A 19,599-nucleotide genomic window follows, 5' to 3' on the forward strand; every position below is an offset into this window, starting at 1 on the left:
TGTGGGGATATCCTGCAGCACCTGATGGCACAAGAAATGCTGCCCTCGCAGAATTTTTCTAGTTTACCAGAACTGAATGAGGAGGCAGTGGTGAAATAATGAAGTTTCTGCAACTTCTTAGCACCCAGGTGTCCCTTTGCTTGGGCAGAGCTGCGGCCCTATCACGCCAGCCCAGGCACAGTTCCACAGTTCTGCCCAGTTCCCAAACAAGATACATCTTGCTTCAAGCACCACAAATCCCCAGCTTCTGCTGGGGATCCACTGGTATAGAATGCTCCAGGGAAGGAGCTGTCAGGTGTGTCACCACCATAGCAGCCAGTGACCAGCCCCCAGAAAGGACTGAGTGACAAAACAACAGGAAACACAAGTGTGAAACCCTGTGCAGAGTTTACAGAAAAAAAATTATCAGACATGCTAAGAACCTAGTTTAAAGTTATTGTTTTATCTGAGAGTGTTAGATGCTTGAGAAAAATCTCATTTGGAAAAGAAAAAAAGGGCTTTTTTAGCTTTAGTAATTTTCTTAAAAGTTTTCTTTAAAGGACAACTCCAGACATCTAGAAAAAAAATTCCACCCTGAAAAAGCAGAGTTACTTAGAGTTACTTCATTTTCTGATCCTCTAATAACTGCTCTTCCAGATTACTTTCCCCCTTCCCATGTCACTTTTCCTCACACTTCACACCCCTGTAGAAATTACACAGCACATAAGTTCAGTTTTACCTGTACCATTTCCCCGAGACACATTTCCATGCCTGCTTCATGCCTCCCCTCTCCTGTACTGCAGGGTCCAACCAGTCAAGGTAGAGAAGGGAGAGAGCCATCAGGCACATAATGTGCTCTCAGTAGTTTGCTGGGAATTCTCAGGGTGTTTTCCCTCTGCCTCAGAGCAGCTGAACTTCATCATGATACCCAGAACAGCTGAGCTCCATCATTATCTCTGAACTTCCAGCCCTAGCTGCACAGGTAGGGCAAGAGCACACAAACTGTGAGATGCCAAGCACATTTATATGTCAATTTTTTTTTTTTCCAAATAAATAAGAGAGTTGAATTGAGCTTTATCACTTTCATTTTAAAACTTGGCTTTTAAAATTATTTCCTTTGGGAGAGGAAAGAAACACCTCCCAAGCAGGGGAAGGCTGGAGAGATCAGCACTGGGAACTTCAGCTGTGATGGGTTCCCATCCATCAGATGCAGAGCAGCCAGTGGCAGAGGCAGCTGGGAAAAAAGTTGAATATCTCAAATGCAAAGACCAATTCAAGAACCACGTCATGTCCAGCACTGCTGAAAGATAGAAAATGCCTCCAAGGACGTCTCAGCCCTGGTGTTCCAGTTGGCTGTGGCAGCTCTTTCCTGGGGTAATGACTCCCAGTGAGAGTCCCAAGCTGGGGTGAACCTGCTGGGTCTGACCCTGACAGGTTGAATTAAATCTTGTGTTTTGGGCAGAAATGTATAAAAGGAGCTGAGGAAAATGAACCATGGGAGTTAAGTGATAAGGTGAGAAATCTACTCAGCAAAACCAACTGCCTCACTCAGAGGTCTCCTTCACATGAAAGGACTTGAGATGGTGCTGTAGCAATGGAGAAACAATGGAGTTCCAGGAGAAATCCCAGAGAAACCTTGTTTAAACTTGGTCTACTTAAAAAAGTAATAGGCAAAGTAGTACAGAGAGCTTTGTGCCCTGGCCCTGCTGATGTTCTCACAGGTCCCTATCCCCTCCTGGGGTCCTGCTGCTCCCATGGAAGTTGTGTGTGTGTAAACATGGTGCAGGGCCTGTGCTGGGACTGGGCTGCTGTGATCTCTAAAAATGCTCAGGAACTGCTTGAAAGCTCTGGGAAAACTCCTGCTTCCATTCTGCCTGGAGTTGTGTGGTGGGTATCTGTTACTGCTGTGTTACAAAGGTTAAATGCACCTGTGGAAACCCATGCTGGGTGTGAGTTTTGGTGCAGTTCTGTTAGAGGAGACATTTAGGCCTATTCTTCCCACTGCTCTCTGCAGTGTCCCCAAGCTGGTAGCAAGGCTGGGACCTCAGCTGTAGGAAGCTATCAGGCTATGGGAAGGGGCCACACTGGCTGGACTGTCCCAGTTCTCCTGCCTGCTGAGCATGGGCTATGCATGTCTTTCCCATGTGCGCAGTCAGTGATGCCAATGCATCCAGCTGCTGTGTGGGTTTCCCACAGGATGCACACTGAGTGCTCAACATGATGTTCACAGCCAGAGATGGCACAATAATCTGAGCAAGAGGTGTTAGGGGCTCTTGGAAAGGTCAGCCTTTTGCAGCTCAGGCATGCTGGGGCTGCTTTTTCCTGTCTCAGAGCAGGTAAGGAGTTAAAGGTCAGTATGTGTAAGTCTTCCTTGGCAAGCATCCAGACCTTTCAGTGCATGGATACCCACCTGTTCTTCCCCAAAGCTGGACACTGCAGTCTCCATGCTTAGGAAGGAGGAGGTGACCTGAAAGTTTCCAGGATGCTGGAGGCACCTGGGCAGTCATTCTAGGCTTCTTGTCTCTGTAAGCAGCTCAAATCTAGCTGGATGTGCCTAAGTGTTTAATCAAGATTTGTCCTGCAAGGGATGTGCCCTGGCCTTTGAGAAGCATACCCCTGCCATAGGACAGGCAGTTCCAAGGAAGCGAGCGATGGCAGGTACATCATGCTGGTACTTGGCTCCTCACCTCCCACCCAGCATCCCACTGTGTCCCACTGAAACCAGTCCCCAGCTGCCCTGACCATCACTATAAGTTTGGCCTCGCTGCCGGAGGTCCATGAGGATGAGAACAGCCCTTCGTGGAGCATGGGATGCCAGAGCCTGTAGCACAGCAAATGTCCCAAACCCCAGCAGCACTGCCTCTCCAGGCAGAGGCTGTGCAGAGCTCAGCACATTCTAAGAAGCTTCAAGTTTGTGTCAAATACCAGGCTAGAGGTCTGAGGATCACGTCTTCTGACAGCTCATTCTCCTGCAGGCTGGAGATCGGTGCAAACACAAGGAGAGGCTCTGATCCCCATTATAATGCTAATCTCCTCCAACTCCCAGTAGGAGCCGAGTAGCATCCTGTTAATGAAATTATAACCATGGCTCACACGGTGCATTTCTGCTGAACACATCTGAAATCTCTTTCCCTCAGAGGCTACATAACCAATGCCTGGGAGTTATCTTGCTGCTGTTATAGTAGCAACACGATTAGAGTGCTGAAGCTAATTTAAATCCTGTTGAATGCTATTATAATGCAGTGAGTAAAGCTGGCATGTGACATGTTTAGATATCCTTAGAGTGGGCACATCAGGCTGGTCCCCAAAAAGTTTAAGGGTTACATTCAGAGACTTCAACATAAATTGCAAATCCTTCATGGGCAGGTTATATTTGATAAGACTTTCAGGTTCTTAAGCTACAAGTCTCATTTAATTGTGTGATAACTCCAGGACTCTTAGCTGGCCCCATACCTTCTTCTATCTTCAGTTATCCTGAGCATCCTCCATTACTGCAATATCTCTGCTCCCAATGTGAGTGGAGTGGAGCTGTGGGAAACTGCTGTGCTAAACTTGAGCGCTGGCAGTGAGGCAAAAGTGGAGCTTAACCGTATTTGCCAGTTATGTTGGGGGTTCTTCTAGTCTTGCTTTATGGGCTTAGGAGGGATTTGGGGTGACTGTGGGGGTTTTTAAGAGCTGCTGCGTTTTGTACCTCTGAAAAAAATGTCTGTGTGCCTTTGCCCTGTCAAACAGCAATGCAGCTCCCATGCACAGCCAAGACATCACCCTGGGAGTTACACAGAGGCCCCAGTGCCCTGTGCAGGGCAGCCCTGGCAGCCCAGCTAATAACAAGCAAACCAAACACAGGGCTGAGAGACTTTGTCTTGACCTTTACAAGCTGCTGCAACACCCCAGAGCTCCAGCAATTGCCACCTTGCAGAGCCTGAGCAAACAACTTTGCAGGGAAGCAGGGAATGGAATTGGTCCCTATCCCAGCATGACAGCAGACTGCAGCCTCAAGCTGCTCTCCTGAGCCCGACACTGGGAGAAGTGTTCCTGCTTCCTAAAAAAAGCATTTTATCATTGTTCTGGTGATATGGAGCCTGGTTGAGTTGTGCCTTTTCTCTTGTCTTCTCCAGCATACATGAGGGCAGATCACAGGGATGCAGTGGAGCAGAGGGCTCCAGATTATACCACTCCCCAGACAGTCACAGAACATTTTGTCCCAGTTCAAGTCAGGCCCATCTCTGGCTCTTGGCCATGCCAGACATGGATTTCACTTCCCACTCCATTCTCTCCCTTCACCTGATGCTGTCAGGATGTTCTCTTAAGGCCAGCAGGCAGCATTGCACTGGTTTCAGCCCTTTGTGGGAGCTTTGTCCTGATGTTGCTGCCCCAGCCACACCATGATTTTCTTCTACCTAATTTAGCATCCTACCCCACAAAAATATAAGTGTGTGGAGGGGAAGAAGAAAGAGAAATGTCTACAAGGAGCAGCAAGAGAGGGATCCCTAACTCTGTGAGGAGCTCATCTGTCACCTGTCTTCATGACAGTTTTAGAAGATATGGCAAATTTAGTAGCAGCAGCTATATCTTTACCGGGGTAAAGCAGCTCAGCTTTTTGCCCCAGCACAGGTGTCCTGTATCCTTTGCAGCCCAGCCTTGTCTTGGCTGCCCACACAGCAGGGTCCGCTCTGGGAGCCTCTGTGTTCCTCTGAGCCAGATGTTCTCTTCCTGGGGCCATTGCCTGCAGAACACAAGACTCCTCCAGACCAAGGTATCAGCCCAGAGTTGTGTGGCAGAGCTGGAAACTCAGTTCTCCTGATCTTTAGAGCCTCTCCATTGCTCTTCATCTTGGCCATCAACATCATCCTGCTCTCTGAGTCCTGCTGTAATTAGAAACAGATAGTAAAGTATTTCAGGAGGGGAGGTAACATTCCCCAAATGAATTCATCCTTTCAGTTCATGTGCTGGCAGCACAGGCTGTCACAGCTTTATTTTTAAATGACCTTTCCCTTTATCACCAGAAAAATTTCTTCCTATTGACCTGAAGAGCACCAGCAAAGTCAAGTGGAATATATATATATATTCTTTCCTACCCACTGAACATGGTCATTGTTAATCTGAGCATGTTAAAACCAAAAGGGGCAAGATGTGGAAGGTGTTTAACACTAACTTGATGAGAGCAAAGGGGAAGGGGTGGAGACCAACCTTGCTGAAGGTAGAATTAGATGTTTAAAATGGAAGTGAAGAGAGTACCTGTCTTAGACACGTGGTATCTGCCTCCATATCCCAGAACACAGCTGTGGCACAAAGACTCTTGACAGACAATCACTGGTCTGGTGGAGTTAACAGCAGCCTGAGAAACATGGCAACATGTTCACATGGGTAAAACTGGGAGATTCAGAGTAAAAACCCTGCAAAAGCAGCTTGCACAGTTCTGCCAGGTCACTGGGAAAATTCTTTGTAGCCGCTTTGAGTCAAGGTAACAGTCACCTGGGGACTCTTAGCATCTTTTTAAGTTAGACTTCAAGGAAAAATTCAAGGCCGGGGAAGGCAATGCAGTTTTAATAAGTGATGACTTATTTTGGCTAGGTTAGCATTAATAAATAGCCATTAGCTATGCAAAGGAGCATTTGCATAAGCAGCGTTTGAGGGCCAGGTTATGGCAAGACTGTCTCAAGTGAGGATGAAGAGTGGACCAGCCTGGTGCTCATGCCAAGGTTCTTGAAGCAAACAAATTCACCTGAAGCCCCTTCTCTGAAGTGTACTGGAAATGATCCTACAATGTCCTATATCCTGGAAACAAGGATCTCCCTTTCCATGGGGAGGGGGAAGAAAAGCCCAGAGGAAGACTTGGAGCATTCAGCAAACAGAGGCAGGAGTGTTTGAGTAGCTGAGAGAGGACAAGCACACTGTTCCTTCCATACTGAGCATTTTATAGGGGTGAAATGTATCTGTATAATGCATTCAAGGCTAGACAGCACTTACATCAGCCGGTGGTAACTGCTCGGAGGGAGAAGGAGGAGTAGGAACTTACAGAGCAGAAAGAGCTGAACCCTTTGGCAGGACCCAGAAGGCAGGCAAGTCCTCCCCAAAATCAGTCACCTCCAATCTCCTCCTATTGGTGTTTATGTGGAAAAATTCAAAAGCAGGGACTAAGGTTGTGCCTTGGAATGATTTCTAACACAGTAAAGCCCAATTTCGACAGTGAACTTCACCTACAGGGAAGAAAAAAAAAAACCAAGTGCCAAATCACACCAATCCAGTAATCATAATTGTCTTTGCTGGTACAAATGTGTGTCTCTAGAGGCACACAATGCTAGAGGTTTAGAGTAGAGCAGAAAATCTCTTGCAGAGGTTTTTTGTTTTGGTTGTTTTGGTTTGGTTTTTTAATAGTATTTTAACTATACCACAAAATGTGAGTCTAATTAATCCCTAAAATTGGTGACATTACACTTCATCCCATCCTTATGGAATGAGTGCAAAACGCCACAGGACTGTTACCACTTCCCAGGCCCACAGCCAACTCCCTGTCAGACAGCAAGTCTGACCCTGGCCCTGCCTCCTGCTCCCAGAGAGGGTTCCTTTCCCTTTGGCCATCGCTCTTCCAGATGGAGACTGGGAGATGTTTTAGTGCATTTTCCATCTGCCACCCCAAAACAGAGCACACTTGTGCTTCTTTCAGAATCTATTTCTTCAAGGATTTCAGCTTATCAGTCACAGGTTTTGTAGAGAGCAGCAGCCAGCCAGGTCCCTGTGCCTCCACAGTCCTCCTCCTGTGGATGCTGCCCAGCCCCACAGCTCCAGCCACTTCCCAGATGCAGCTCCAGCACCCAGCTAAGTCCAGAGACACCTACTTACCTGCTCTGCCAGCTATGCTGCCTTTGACAGTCACTACCTCTGATCAGGTATTACTAATGATTTTAATAACATGATATGTGATGGCAAGAAAAACCAATAAACCCTGATGTAAGATGCTTTTGTCACAATCTTGAGACTCCTGCTTGGAGCAGATGCCTTATTAGCCATTTAATTCTCAGCTCCATGGCAAGGCACTGTAATGAGAGGAAATATAAAATCAACAAGGCAGCTGCAACCTAGCTTCATGTTCTCTCTCAAATTTAATAGAGATTCATGAGGCTTTACACTAATGTGCTGAGAGAAAAGGATTACAGGCTTCTTGCACCTCGCTTGGGTCTAAGGGAGGTGAATATCAGCAATCAGCACACAGATGATAAATGTCTGGCGGAAGTTATTCCAAGACCCAACTGTATTAATATCAAACAAGGTGCTTCAGCTCATGTGATGTGTCCAGTCCAAGCCAACCTGTCTCAAAAGCATGACCTCAGAAGTAAAGGAGCAGATTGGTAACAGAGGACAGTGGTATCTGCTCTCTCCAGGCTGTGCAGGATCCATGCTGGCGCTTGTTACACCATGGGGCTTACAGCCCTTGCGCACTGGTGTCCCTGTGCCCTGAAGCCACTGTGCTGGCAGGCTGTGCCCATCCCACTGCCTCCCTGTCTCCTGCACATCAGCACAGGGCTCAGGGCAATGTCCCCAAGGGCATGATCAGACCCATGTTTCTTCCCTTTCCCTTTCCCCAGCATGCAGCTGATGGCTCCAGTTGCGCCCAAAAGCCACTGACCCAACTGATTTCACTGTGCCAGTACCACTCACTCAGTCACCATTTAGTTCCTTTAACTGCCATCTCTTGGGTGTTTCATGCAAGACAAAAAGCACCTGTGGCTGCTGGACTGTGATACTGAGCCCTCCACCTTCCATGTGTCCTCCTCTTCTTCTGCCCCACTCTTCAAATGCATTTTCCCATGGGGTTCCCAGGCTCCCATCACAGGCCCTGCCAGCAGCATTGCTGCCTGGGGGCAGCAGGAGCAGCTTGGGGTGTGCTGGGCACATTAACAGGTCTGGCTACTGAACTCAGGTCTGAGTCAGTGAGCTGTCAGGCCCAGCAGTGACACAGCAGCAGATGAGAGTCCCCTCATGCTACAAAACACAGCCTCTCTGGGAGGTAATGCCTCTGAAACAGGGTCCCCAGGTAAGTGGCCAAAGCACCAAACCCAAGTTCAAGAAGCATTTGGACAATGCTCTGAGGCACATGGTGGGACTTTTGAGGTATCCTGTGTAAGCCCAGGAGTAGGACTCAATGATCCTGATGGGTCCCTTCCAATGCAGATATCCTCTGATTCTCTGTGCTTTCCAGCACATAAGGAAAATTGACAACATTTTTACTTCAAAATGCAGTTCACTCTGATGAAAAGGAATGTACCTTAAGAAAGACATGCCGCTTGCATGCTATCTGTAGCCTCAGTAAGTCATAAAACTTGCTGCTATATATTTTCTTTACCAGGCAGGGAAACTTGGCTGCCATTCAGGAGTGTGACTGGGATGTAATGGTAGGATCCAGACCCAAAGCAACCTGGACTGTACTCACTGGTACAAAAACAGCCCTGAAAGGGCTCGACTGAGACCAGACTCTACCGTAGCAGTTACAGGATAGCTACTAAGAAAGAATCTTGGCCTTAAAAACCTTAATCAGGTAGCAGGCAGGAGACAGGAGTTATTTTTGCTCTGGCTTGTTGGTGTGGAAGCTGTTTGACAAAGGATGACATCAATTGCACAAACCTTGAGCTGAGCCAAGAGAGGAGCCTGAGGAATGATTCTGATTTCCTGTCAAACCTGCGATTCTCCTGTCGCAGTGTGAGCAGGTCAGGGCCACTGGCCATGCTGCATTTCCAGCTGTTAAATGTGGGCACATATGTTACATGAGCACACATCCAGAGCTGCTGTAAATAAAGCAGAGCATTACACAGGAGTTAATCCAGCGCTGTATTGCTGCTCAGGTCAAAGATACCGACCTGTTAATGCTCTGCACATCTCTTATTGAAAATAGTGGAGCAGATTTCACCTCAGCAGTATCCCCCCACAGAGCCAGCCTCTGTGCCCTCAGTGAATGATAATAGCTGATGCGCCACTGTCATTCCCATGCAGTAAAGCATGTTGGAAGCTGTTCCTCCCTCTTTGTTCTCAACATGGATCATTGCTCCTTCCAGCACTGCAAAAGCCAGACCAAAAGAAAAGCCAGTGGTTTCCCAGCAGAGGTGTTTCATAAATTTACCACTCTGCTGTGAGGAGATGCAGGCACAAACTGGCATCAGAGGCTCTCAAAGGCTTCAGGACTTGCTGTTGCTGGTGTGGAACAGATCCCCAGCAAGAAGAGGCCACCCCAATTAGCAACAGAAAGCACAGGACATTGGGCATGTTCAGTGCCAGCCAGGGCTGAGGGCACAACAAAAGCTTCTCTTCACTTACTTCTCCAGTTTATCAGAGAAAGAAGGGGTGCATTGTTGGTTTTCTACATCTGAGGTACTGTCAGCCTTAAGCCAACAAGATATCATGCAAGAATTATTTTGAGCAATTCAAGGTTAGTTTTTGTTGCTTTTTTCTTTAACTTTCCAGCAGCAATCCATTTTCATTTTGCACATGGACACATTCAATAGCGCAGGCACTGAGTGCTCTTAGGCAAAGCACAGGCAAGGATTCTGATAAAGAAAAAAAATCTGGGTTTTTGTCCAGTCTTTCAATTAACTTTGTTGGCAATCTGTAACAAAGAATTCATAAAAATCTTGAGGCGCTTTTTACAAGCAAGATGGAAAGTAGTTGGTTGGGTTTTTTTCCACCTTGCAGGAAATTCCCTTTTCTGTCTCTGAAGCAAGAGAAAACACATCAATAAAGAATGAATTTCCAAAAGTTTTCTTTGACTCAAAGACAACCTGAAATTATATAGCCTAATTCACTTCAAGCACCCCTGGCTCAGCCGTGCAAGTGTCATTCCCAGAGGCAAACGCTACGTTTCTGAATGACAATCCATTAGGCACCACCACAGTTCCGCTCCCTGCCTTCCCACACTGGGCTAGACTGCACATCCACTCGGTCTTCTCACCCCCTTGGCATGCCAAGTCCCTCAGCTCAGCTCTGACTGCTGGCACGAGCAGCAGGGTTGCCTATGAGCATCACCATCCCTTGATTTCTCTCCTATGCACCCAAAATCTCATAATACAGAAAGAAACCCAACCATTCCTGCTGCAAAATACCTGCAGAAAAAAGAGCTGGGAACTTTACTCCCTCCCTGCACTCCATCAGTGTCTTTCTCTGGGCCTCAAACACAAATGTGATGGATGTTACTGGGTAGCCCAGCAGGGATTGCAGTCACACCACCATCAGCTACCACTCTCCAAACATTTCAGTCTCATGAAAACCTGCCAGCAATTTCAGTGAATCTCTGGAGCTCTGGAGGGGATTTTGTTCCTGAGAAAGAGTCAGATGTCATTTCCTTCACAAGAAAAGAAAATGTCATAAAAAGGCACTTGAACTGCTCAGGTGGCCTCCAGGAGCCAGGAATGTGCCAGGTCACAGCAAACACCAAGAGGAGCACTGGTTTTGTCTTTGCTCAGATAGAAGCATTTGGAGAATGCGTAAACCACTGAATCAGGCTCCTGGCACACTGCTCTCAGTTCATCAGCCTATGGGAACTTATCAGCACATATAGAAGTATTTGTACAGGGGAGTGGGTGAATTTCTCCATTGAGTCACTCATCTCTGATCTCTCCCGCAAAAATTGTGTATATTGCTTCAATTATAGAGACATTGAAAGAAGATATGAGGGTCACCAGATATGCTGTCAATATCACACGTGTGGAGATGAAGGTGGCAGCCATTTGCCACTCACTGAAAGCTGTCAGGAATGTGACAGAACAACAGGGTCCTGAGAACATCAGATTCTGAGCATTGGCACTTACTGACAGGTTTTTGTCATGGAGGAGAGGGAAAAACAAAGCTCTGCTTTGGGACCTGATAAATGGAGGTCCCTGGAGCATTCCAGTAAGATCTGCAAGAGTAAAATAAACAGAGACTCCTGGACTTACATGAATTATGTATATAAAGAGCTTTTTGAGAAAACAGTTAATTTTCATAAGGGTAAGAACAGGAAGGCAGTAAGCTTTTGAAGGTGGTAACAATGGTATAAAGTGCTATGGGGATAGTCATGACTGCCTTTATTTTCCTGTTTATACATATCCACTCTTGCATCCATGAAAATTTATGCAGGCTTTTCCGTAGCAATGCTTTTTTCTCCTCGGACTTCTCCAGTTTCCCTGTTCCTGATCCCATTGTCCCTTGTAACTTTTCCTCATTGCTGCACCCCTGTCTGTTCCCTGTTACAAATTCTTCCCTCCTTTTGATCTCTTTCCCTGTCTGGGCTATCTTGGCAAGTGTAGGGTTTTCCCTTCAAGAAGCTTATATATTCTTAATGCTACTTGATGAACAGAATTCAAACTTAGTAGCCAAGAATGGAGCTGGGACACTCAAATTCATTGCTCAAAAGGTATCTCAAGCACAGCACCACCTCCTCCTACCAGCACTTAGGGACACTACCTTTCAGTATCAGCTTTCTGGATGTTAACATGCTTCTTATGACTCAAGAGTCTGCAAACACAGAGCACTGTTGCTCATGCTGACTTTCCTGGTGGCCCTGCAGCTTGGGGTACAAGCAGAGATATTGTGCTGATGTTCATAATAATGGCTGAATGCTGAGCCATATTCCAACAAGCTCCAAGCACTAACCAGTTTACTACCAAGGAGATGGAGATTCCATCACACCATCCATATGAGGCCGTGTCCCTCCCCGGAAAAAGCTGTTGTGTTCCTCAGTGAGTAGCTCGGAATAAAAAGAAAAGCGTACGTTTAAAGCCCAGCCTGCTGATTATCAAATTCATTGCTGGTTTGAGAGAACACAAGTTGAACAGAATTAATGAATTGCGCCAGCTGCAAAACTTCTGGCAGATGGAGTAGAAAAATTGCAGCCTGGGATGCTGGGAATGATCTTTACCTCTTTTGAAGGAGGTGTTTCTACAATGAATATATTTAGGTGACAAAAAACACTCTTGTGCAAAGACAATCTTGCTTTGAAATAATTATTTCAAACACAACAGCTCTTCAGAAGATCAAGAGGTAGGATTATAAAAATATCCCAGCACAGACCAATTGCTGATGAAGAAACAATGATTACTAAGGCTCAGCTTTCACTTTTTTTTTGTATTAGATAGACACTATTTACAGCCCTGAAAACTCCATGTTTCAAGATCTGAGATGACATTTTTAGCTATGCATTAATCTTTTTGGTTCACATCAACCACGATCATCTGTTAAGCCAATAGTTATCTTCCCTACCTATCTCTGAGATGCCCTGAATGAACCCATCAGTCAAGGAAGTCTTCAGCACTCGTGATGTTGGGAAGAAGAAAAGTCACACACAGATCAGAGGGAATCAGGTGGGAAAGGTTTCTTTATCCATCATTATTGAGCTTGTTTTGTTAATCAAAGTATAAACTTATCTCCTTATCTATGTGAAGGTATTTAAGATGCAGAGCCAAAGAAAACTGCTGTACCATATTATGTGCATTTACTGTTCAGATTTCAAAAGCCAAGCATTTAATCTATTCAAAAGTAAGTCCAAAGGCAATTTCAGCAGTAGGATACAGCTGAAAATTGGGTAAGCTAAGTTCTAGAAAAGGTTAGAGAAGTCTTATGCAGAATCTCTGGCACTAGTAAACCTTGGTCCACATCTGCACTACCCCAAGTGCATTTCTTATCGAATGCTGTGATCACACAACAGGGGTGCAGACACCTTGGTGTAGGATTGCACCTGCATTCCAGTGCAGTCTACAGTTTTTAACCTCATTGCACAGTAAAACAAATATATGATCTCAGAAGTAGAGAGTAGCTATCTGCAACCATACAGTACAACCCAGCATCACACTACATTCTCTCTAGGTCTCAGTTTAAGCTTTTCTTTCTTGTCACCTCTGAGCTATGCTGAAAGGTTGCAGAAAAAACACACTGCCCTTAAGCCCCTGGTTCTGCACCACTGAACAAAGCAAAGAAGTGAAACTACCTTGATTTTTCTTACACAGCACCAGAGTGATCCATACATCACATAAGGACACAGACGGAGAGCTGAGATCAGTACATGCTCCCACCTAAAGCCGGCCAAATGTTCTGGCTATGCCACGGTTCTGCTTTACTTCTAGAGTTCCAAAATCTTCAGCTTCATTTTTCCCTCTTTCAGTTGCCCTGCTTGTCATGTTAATATGCTGTTATAAGGAATAAAACTTCAACCTCCTGGTCAGGAAGCATGCAGTCTGAGAGTATAGTGACAGATGACAAGCACATTTTGTGAACAGTTGCTAACTATCAAAGCCTTTTGATAATATTTATCCAAATAAACTAACAGGTAGAAAGCTCAGTGCAATTAGCAGAAGTGCCCAAGGCTTGATGCTGTGCACTTGGACAGAGTTTAATTAGTGACACAGCAACATTTTTGTACAAATCCTGACAATTAAAGCCAGCAGCTAATAACATTTACAATGCTAGGCTAAACTGTGCCCAGATAAAAATCGTAATGAATATAATTAAAACTTAAGCCATAACACAGATTTCTAAAGGCACTTGCAAATCTCTCTGACCAGCAACATTTGAGAACAGCAGAGCTGTGTGCGGACAGAGTTCAGGTTATATTTTGGTTGTGGGAGAATTGCTTTGTTATTTTTCTTTTTTCTTTATCTCAAAAAGCAGAAATACTTCTATATTTTGTAGCAGCCAACACAGGAGAAACAGCACACCAATAAAGAACCCTTCTTCATTCCTTTACTTGTAATTTCTGCACTCCTGTTGTTGCCTGCGGCCTCACAAGAATCCTTCCAGCCAGGAGCAGCACGCCAACAAGGACACACTAACGTACTGTCCTCCTTCATCCACAGAGGATGCAGGCTGAAGGACAAGACAGATGAACTCCTCTCCCTGCAAGCCAACAAGGCAGTGACAACCTGCAGGAAGAGGGGGGAAGCACTCACAGGATCCTCCAGTCCTTGACAACAGCAACTCCCTTGAGCCTGCTAGTGGGAACCTGTGTCCCTCTCCAATCAAGCTTTTGTTATGAACATAGGGTCGATAAAGGTAACAGTAGATTCTGAAATTTGGAGCTCCTCTTTCTCACCAAGTTTTGTTACAAAAACTTCAAGCAATGTAATTTAAAATATTACAAAGAAAAGGCAAATCCCTCCACTTTTTCTGCAGCAGCAGAGAGCTTTTGCCTTCCCTTTGGTGAGAGTAAGTATTTCTGCAGAACATCTTTCAGTACTACTCCAAGGGAATGAGATGGTTATTTTCAATAACAGCACCAGCCCCTGTCCCTGTTTCCCACTCCATGCAGCATGTCATGAACTTCACAAGTAAAAATAATTAAAAAAAACATTTACAGCAAGGAATTAGCCTGTTATGGTTTTGGTTGATATGGAGAATCAAAAGGGCAGACTGGCACCATGCAACAAATTAGCTGCTTAATATATTCATTTTTTCCCTTTTGAGTTTTCATGGGCACTTCTAGACACTGCAGAGGCTCATCCTTCAGACAGCCCAATTAAAAAGAAACATTCAGTGAATCAGTGTTCAATACAGCACTGTTTACAGCATTTTTCCTTGTTATTTCAGGACATAAATGGTTGATAGAATAAAACCCAATCAATTTCATTTGCTGGTCATGGGGCTCACTTTCTCTCCATATGCAGGCTGCCGCCCTTTTTGAGAGAAAAACTTTGGTGTCGCAATGTGTTTCATTTTCTTCATAAAACCAGGGTTCCAGGTAGCTGTGGTTACAGTCACACTTGAACCAGGCCTATGCACTTTAAGACTTAACCCATAGCTGTCCCTCCTCTCTTAAAAGAATTGAAGTCTGCTGAATCTTTCAGTTGTCAGCAGTGCTTTCTGAAAGCAGTCTTGAAGTTGTTTGTCCCATAAGCCAGTAAGAGCTCAATGCCAGTGTGAAGAGCAGATGCAGCAAACAGAGGCAAGATCTTGTACAATTTATCTTTACAGTGGAACAGCACCACATCCTCTCCTCCCCAGCCCTGGGCTGGCAGTGAATGGCCTCATCCCCAACAGGTACTACCTTAACCTTTATTTTCATACTGCTTTGACTGGTAAATAAGGAACACTTCTGTTTTCCTGCCATTGTCTCCAGCTCTGCCTAACAAACCCACATATGGAACTCAAATTACAACTGCCTTCCAGAAAGCAGCCACCTCTACACAACATCATTTAATAAGTCAAATGATCATCTGGAATGCTTTCCAGAGAGTTGAGCTACGCGCTGAACACTGAAATACCCCTCTAAGAAGGTGGAGGAAAGGAAGTATGATTCACGTCATTATTATTTATTGGCAGATAATTCACAGTCCTGGGCACTGTGGTACAGACAGAAGAATTTGGAAGGCTTTTTAGAAAGAGCCCCTTCTGCCAAGTTCAGGCGTTTTCAAGGAGGTTCTGCACAACTTCCCCACTATTAATTTCTGCCGAGGCACTAGACAGCGTATGAAGATATTTGTACAACAGACTGAACAAGATTTTGGCTGAACTCAAACTATGTGATATGAACAGAAAAGTAACTATGTAAGAATAAGTAATGGGAAGCTGTTTCTTAAGGTAACAGGTCATTTATAGAAGACTGTTGAGAAGATGCTTTTGTGCTGCTGACAATGCCCGAATGAAATCAGAGACTCTTCAGTGACTTTACAGAAACTGCAGATAGAGCCTGCTTTGCTGAAGCATTTATTAAGGTGTAAAACTCATTACTAGCAAAGGGCTAAAAGCTGTAAAACTTTGGTCTTGAAAGTTCTAGTGTTCAGATGATGAAAGACCTTGAAGAACTGCATTTTGAAAGAGCTGTCCGGTTCACAGTTAGAACGGAGCTTTCATTAGAAACACAGAAATCCAGGATAAGGTACTACTTTAAATCCTTAGGATTATTTTACAGGGAACAGGAAAAGAAAACTCTGAGATCCACAGAAATGCCAGTTTCCCTGCAGTGAGGCGTCATATCTGCCACTCTGTGCTGTCTGGGGAGATCAGCACCTGCCCTCCTCGGGTCTTGCATACTGGGATTGCTTTTACCCAAGCAGGCAGCTCTATCTGTAACACTGTCAAGTATCAACAAGAACTCATCTTACTTCCTATGCAGAGATCATCATTTTAACACTCAGTGTAAAGAGAAAAATGAGTTTGCCAGCAGGCAACCATTGCACGTGAAGCCATTTTTTCCTTATCAGAGAAAACTCCTACCACATCTTCTGAGGAAAGTGTGGCAGCAAGCCAGAGACAGCAGATTATCACCATCACTTTTAAAACAGTCTAGCAGAGCTTTATATAATGTTTGTCATGCTATGTGTTCAGGATTAATTGTTGCCAAGAGATTATCATCTTCATCCAAATTAAAGATATTAAGTTAATACCAGGGAAGCTTCAAGTACCCTGAAAGTAAAAATGGATTTTTTATAAATGCTCACAACTTACTTTAAGATTTCAGAAAATGCAGTAGGGTGAATATACCTCCTCTGTAATCCAGAGCAGGGAAAATTAAGGCAAAAAGCAAAGACATGTTTTGCATCTAGATTTATCAGGAATCCTTCGATGGTTCAAACCGAGTAACAACAGCAATACCACTGCAGCTGCTACCAGAAAGACCAAAAGCTCATCAGCATGCAGGCAGATTTTAGTTTCCAACCAAATGCTCCAATAAAGCCTTTCCTTTTACATGTAATATTTCACTGAACTACACTTCTGTGCTGAAAGGATCTGTCTAAAAGCAAAACAAGATATTCAGATCGTATTTGCATTTAAATCACAAATGGAAAAATAAACACTAAACTTTTAAGATCTGCATTTATAGAATTTCAAACAAATTTTCATGATATAGCCAAGTTATTTTCATCTTATAAATTAATAATCTTGAATTAGTGCAATGATGTATTTTATGCTTTCAGATCATAATGGCAAACGGAAAACTAGCAAAGAAGATGCCATAGCAGTTTACTAACCTCTATCTACAAGTCTTTTATTTCTTTGCTTAATATAATTAGTTGTTGGCTAGGGGTGGAAGAAGAATAGGTAATAAATGCAATTTATTAAGTAGGAATTTAATTAAATGGGATTTCCTAATAAAACATCTTCCCAAAATATAACAGTCATTGCCTTAAATCCAAAAAAGCATTTATTCTAAATGCCATCATTTGTTGCCCCACTGAAAAATGAAGAATATAATTTTGATGTTTCTAATGCATGAAGTTTACAAGTGAGAACATGTATGTTCCTTCTAAGAGAAAGAGAAAAGATAGGCTATTACAGACAAAAAAGCCCTTCCAAAGTTGTTTGGAAATCCAATATTAACATTCCAAGTTCTAGTTCGTTATACTTATGCAGAGGATATTAATAACTCAAAGTACTTACAGCTCAAGAGCTGCTTAATTACTGTATTTCACTGAATTTAAAGCAAAGCAATCTCACGATATGTAGTTTTCAGACAACTGAGAAACTTGGAAAACCAAAACTAGTTACTGACAATTCAAGAGCTGCCACAGTGCTTTCCTCATGGCTACTCAGAGCCTGCTTTTCTCCAACCAAAGTGCTTCTGATTTTTTAACTCCCTGTTACAGCAATCTTGTGTATTTCCCACCAGAAAAAAAGATTCTGGCAATAGAGCCAGGTGATCCAGGACCTTTTTAGGCCTGTTGGTGCGTGGAAACGTGGCAAGGAATTAAGTATATACAGTTTTGTGGATGGGAGGTGGGCTGCGAGGTGCCATGTGATCCAGAACCGGACCCGTGGTCCCAGACGCTTAGGGATCATGCTGCAAATTCATACCTGGAAAACAGACATGTGAAAATTTCCCAGCTGGAAGTTTTTAAGACACTTTCCTGATACTGGTCACATGTTCTCCTGATATACCAGGCACCTGAAACCGTACTCACTGTATCACAAGCTCTGTGCTGTATTTGCAAGTAGCTACAATACAGCCAGTGCCTGTGGTGACACCAAAAAGCCCCACTGCTTTCCAAATGTGAAATTATTCTGGTAAAGCAGTTCAAACCCTTTTAAAGCCCCTTATTTTTTAGAAAAAAATAGCATCATGAAAACACTACTACTTTTTAGAGCATACAGCTCCCCATGAGACTGCTAGATGCAAACAAACCTCAGTAAAAAAATAATGACTGTATAAAAGTGCAGTTTAATCTAAATTTTTCTGGAGCTAAACACTCCATCTCCTGACATATCACAAAAGGGATTAAGGAAAAGAAAAAAGAGAAGACTAGAAGACTTGCTCATAGAAAGAGAAAATGTTCTGAGAAGTCATAAAAGCAACAACCTTCCCAAAGAGAATGAATCTGCAAAGCAGCAGCCAAACAAGCTGCCCAGTCTATTTAATCAAAGATCTGGGATGTTTTCCTATTACTTGGCAAACAACTTGCATCCAAGCTGCCAATTATTTAACCATGGTGGGACTTTTAACTCCATTTAGGGGAGAAAAATACAGCTGCTGTAAATTTCAACACTGCACAACAACCCACAATAGCTGTCTTGAAATCTACTTTATGTCCTTTTTTATCTCTGCTAGTACTGTTTCATCAACTGGTGCAGATGAAATGGTGCCTCTCTGGTACTGGTTGAAAGTTATTTTCATCCTAGTCAAAACACTGCAAATAATTTTGAAATAATTAGGTAAGTGGTGGATAACATCATTCTACATGATGATTTAGATGGCTATGTTTCATCACAGGTTATGAGCACAGTATTTCTTTGCATCAGACCCAGCATTTTGTGTTGTTTGTATGAATTCTACTAATTATTAACCAAAAATTGAAAAGAAACCTGATCTATTACGATTCCCAATGGCTTAAATACTGTGCCTGCATTTCAAGAGAGCAAGTGGCATGCCAGAGACCATTTAGACCATCATGTTACTGAAAATTCAAATTATATCAACACTGCTTCTCCTCCCCCTGCTTTGAACAACAAGATTTTTGCATTAAGGTTGTTTATTTGTGTCATTCTATTGAAATCATTTACCAACTGGTCTACGAGGAAGTGTGAACTTTAATTTTTATAATTTGTTTCCAACCTCCACCTACTAAAATAAAATCTGAGAAAATCAGGACAGTGAGTCACTAAACCCAGAATCTTTCTGACTATAGATCACAGACTTTTTCAGGGATCAGTAAAAGCCACAATTCCATTCTCTATGGAATTAGACAATTGCTAATAATGGCGCGCCTTTTGAATATAACCAACCATTACAAAGCAGGCTTTGGTAAAAATCCACTCATTTTTTGGTACTAATTTTAAGAGCATTTAAATTAAAATATTAAAAGAGTCTCAGTGTGCAAAAAAGAATGCATAATAAACAAATGTGCAATTTTACTGAAGACACAAACTTCCTGAAAAAAGTTAGTAAGTCTATGTCAATGAAATACAAGTTAGTAAATATCTTTTTCAACAGTATGTTAAATCAGAAAAATGCTGGATTTCTATGCAGGATGCCTGATGAATATCCAAAAATATCCTCTTTTCTGTACCTAAGTAGAGAGAACAAGGTACACTAAGACAATGCAGCTACTGACTGTTGCCATCTTATTGTAAATCTCCCATACCTTCTCATTGATTTCTCATCTGGAGCACCTCACAGCACAGCCAACAAACGCCAACTCTCTCCTCACCCAGCCAACCCACTCTTTTATA

The sequence above is a fragment of the Zonotrichia albicollis genome, chromosome 18 (assembly GCF_047830755.1).
Source record: "Zonotrichia albicollis isolate bZonAlb1 chromosome 18, bZonAlb1.hap1, whole genome shotgun sequence".
Lineage (NCBI taxonomy): Eukaryota > Metazoa > Chordata > Aves > Passeriformes > Passerellidae > Zonotrichia > Zonotrichia albicollis.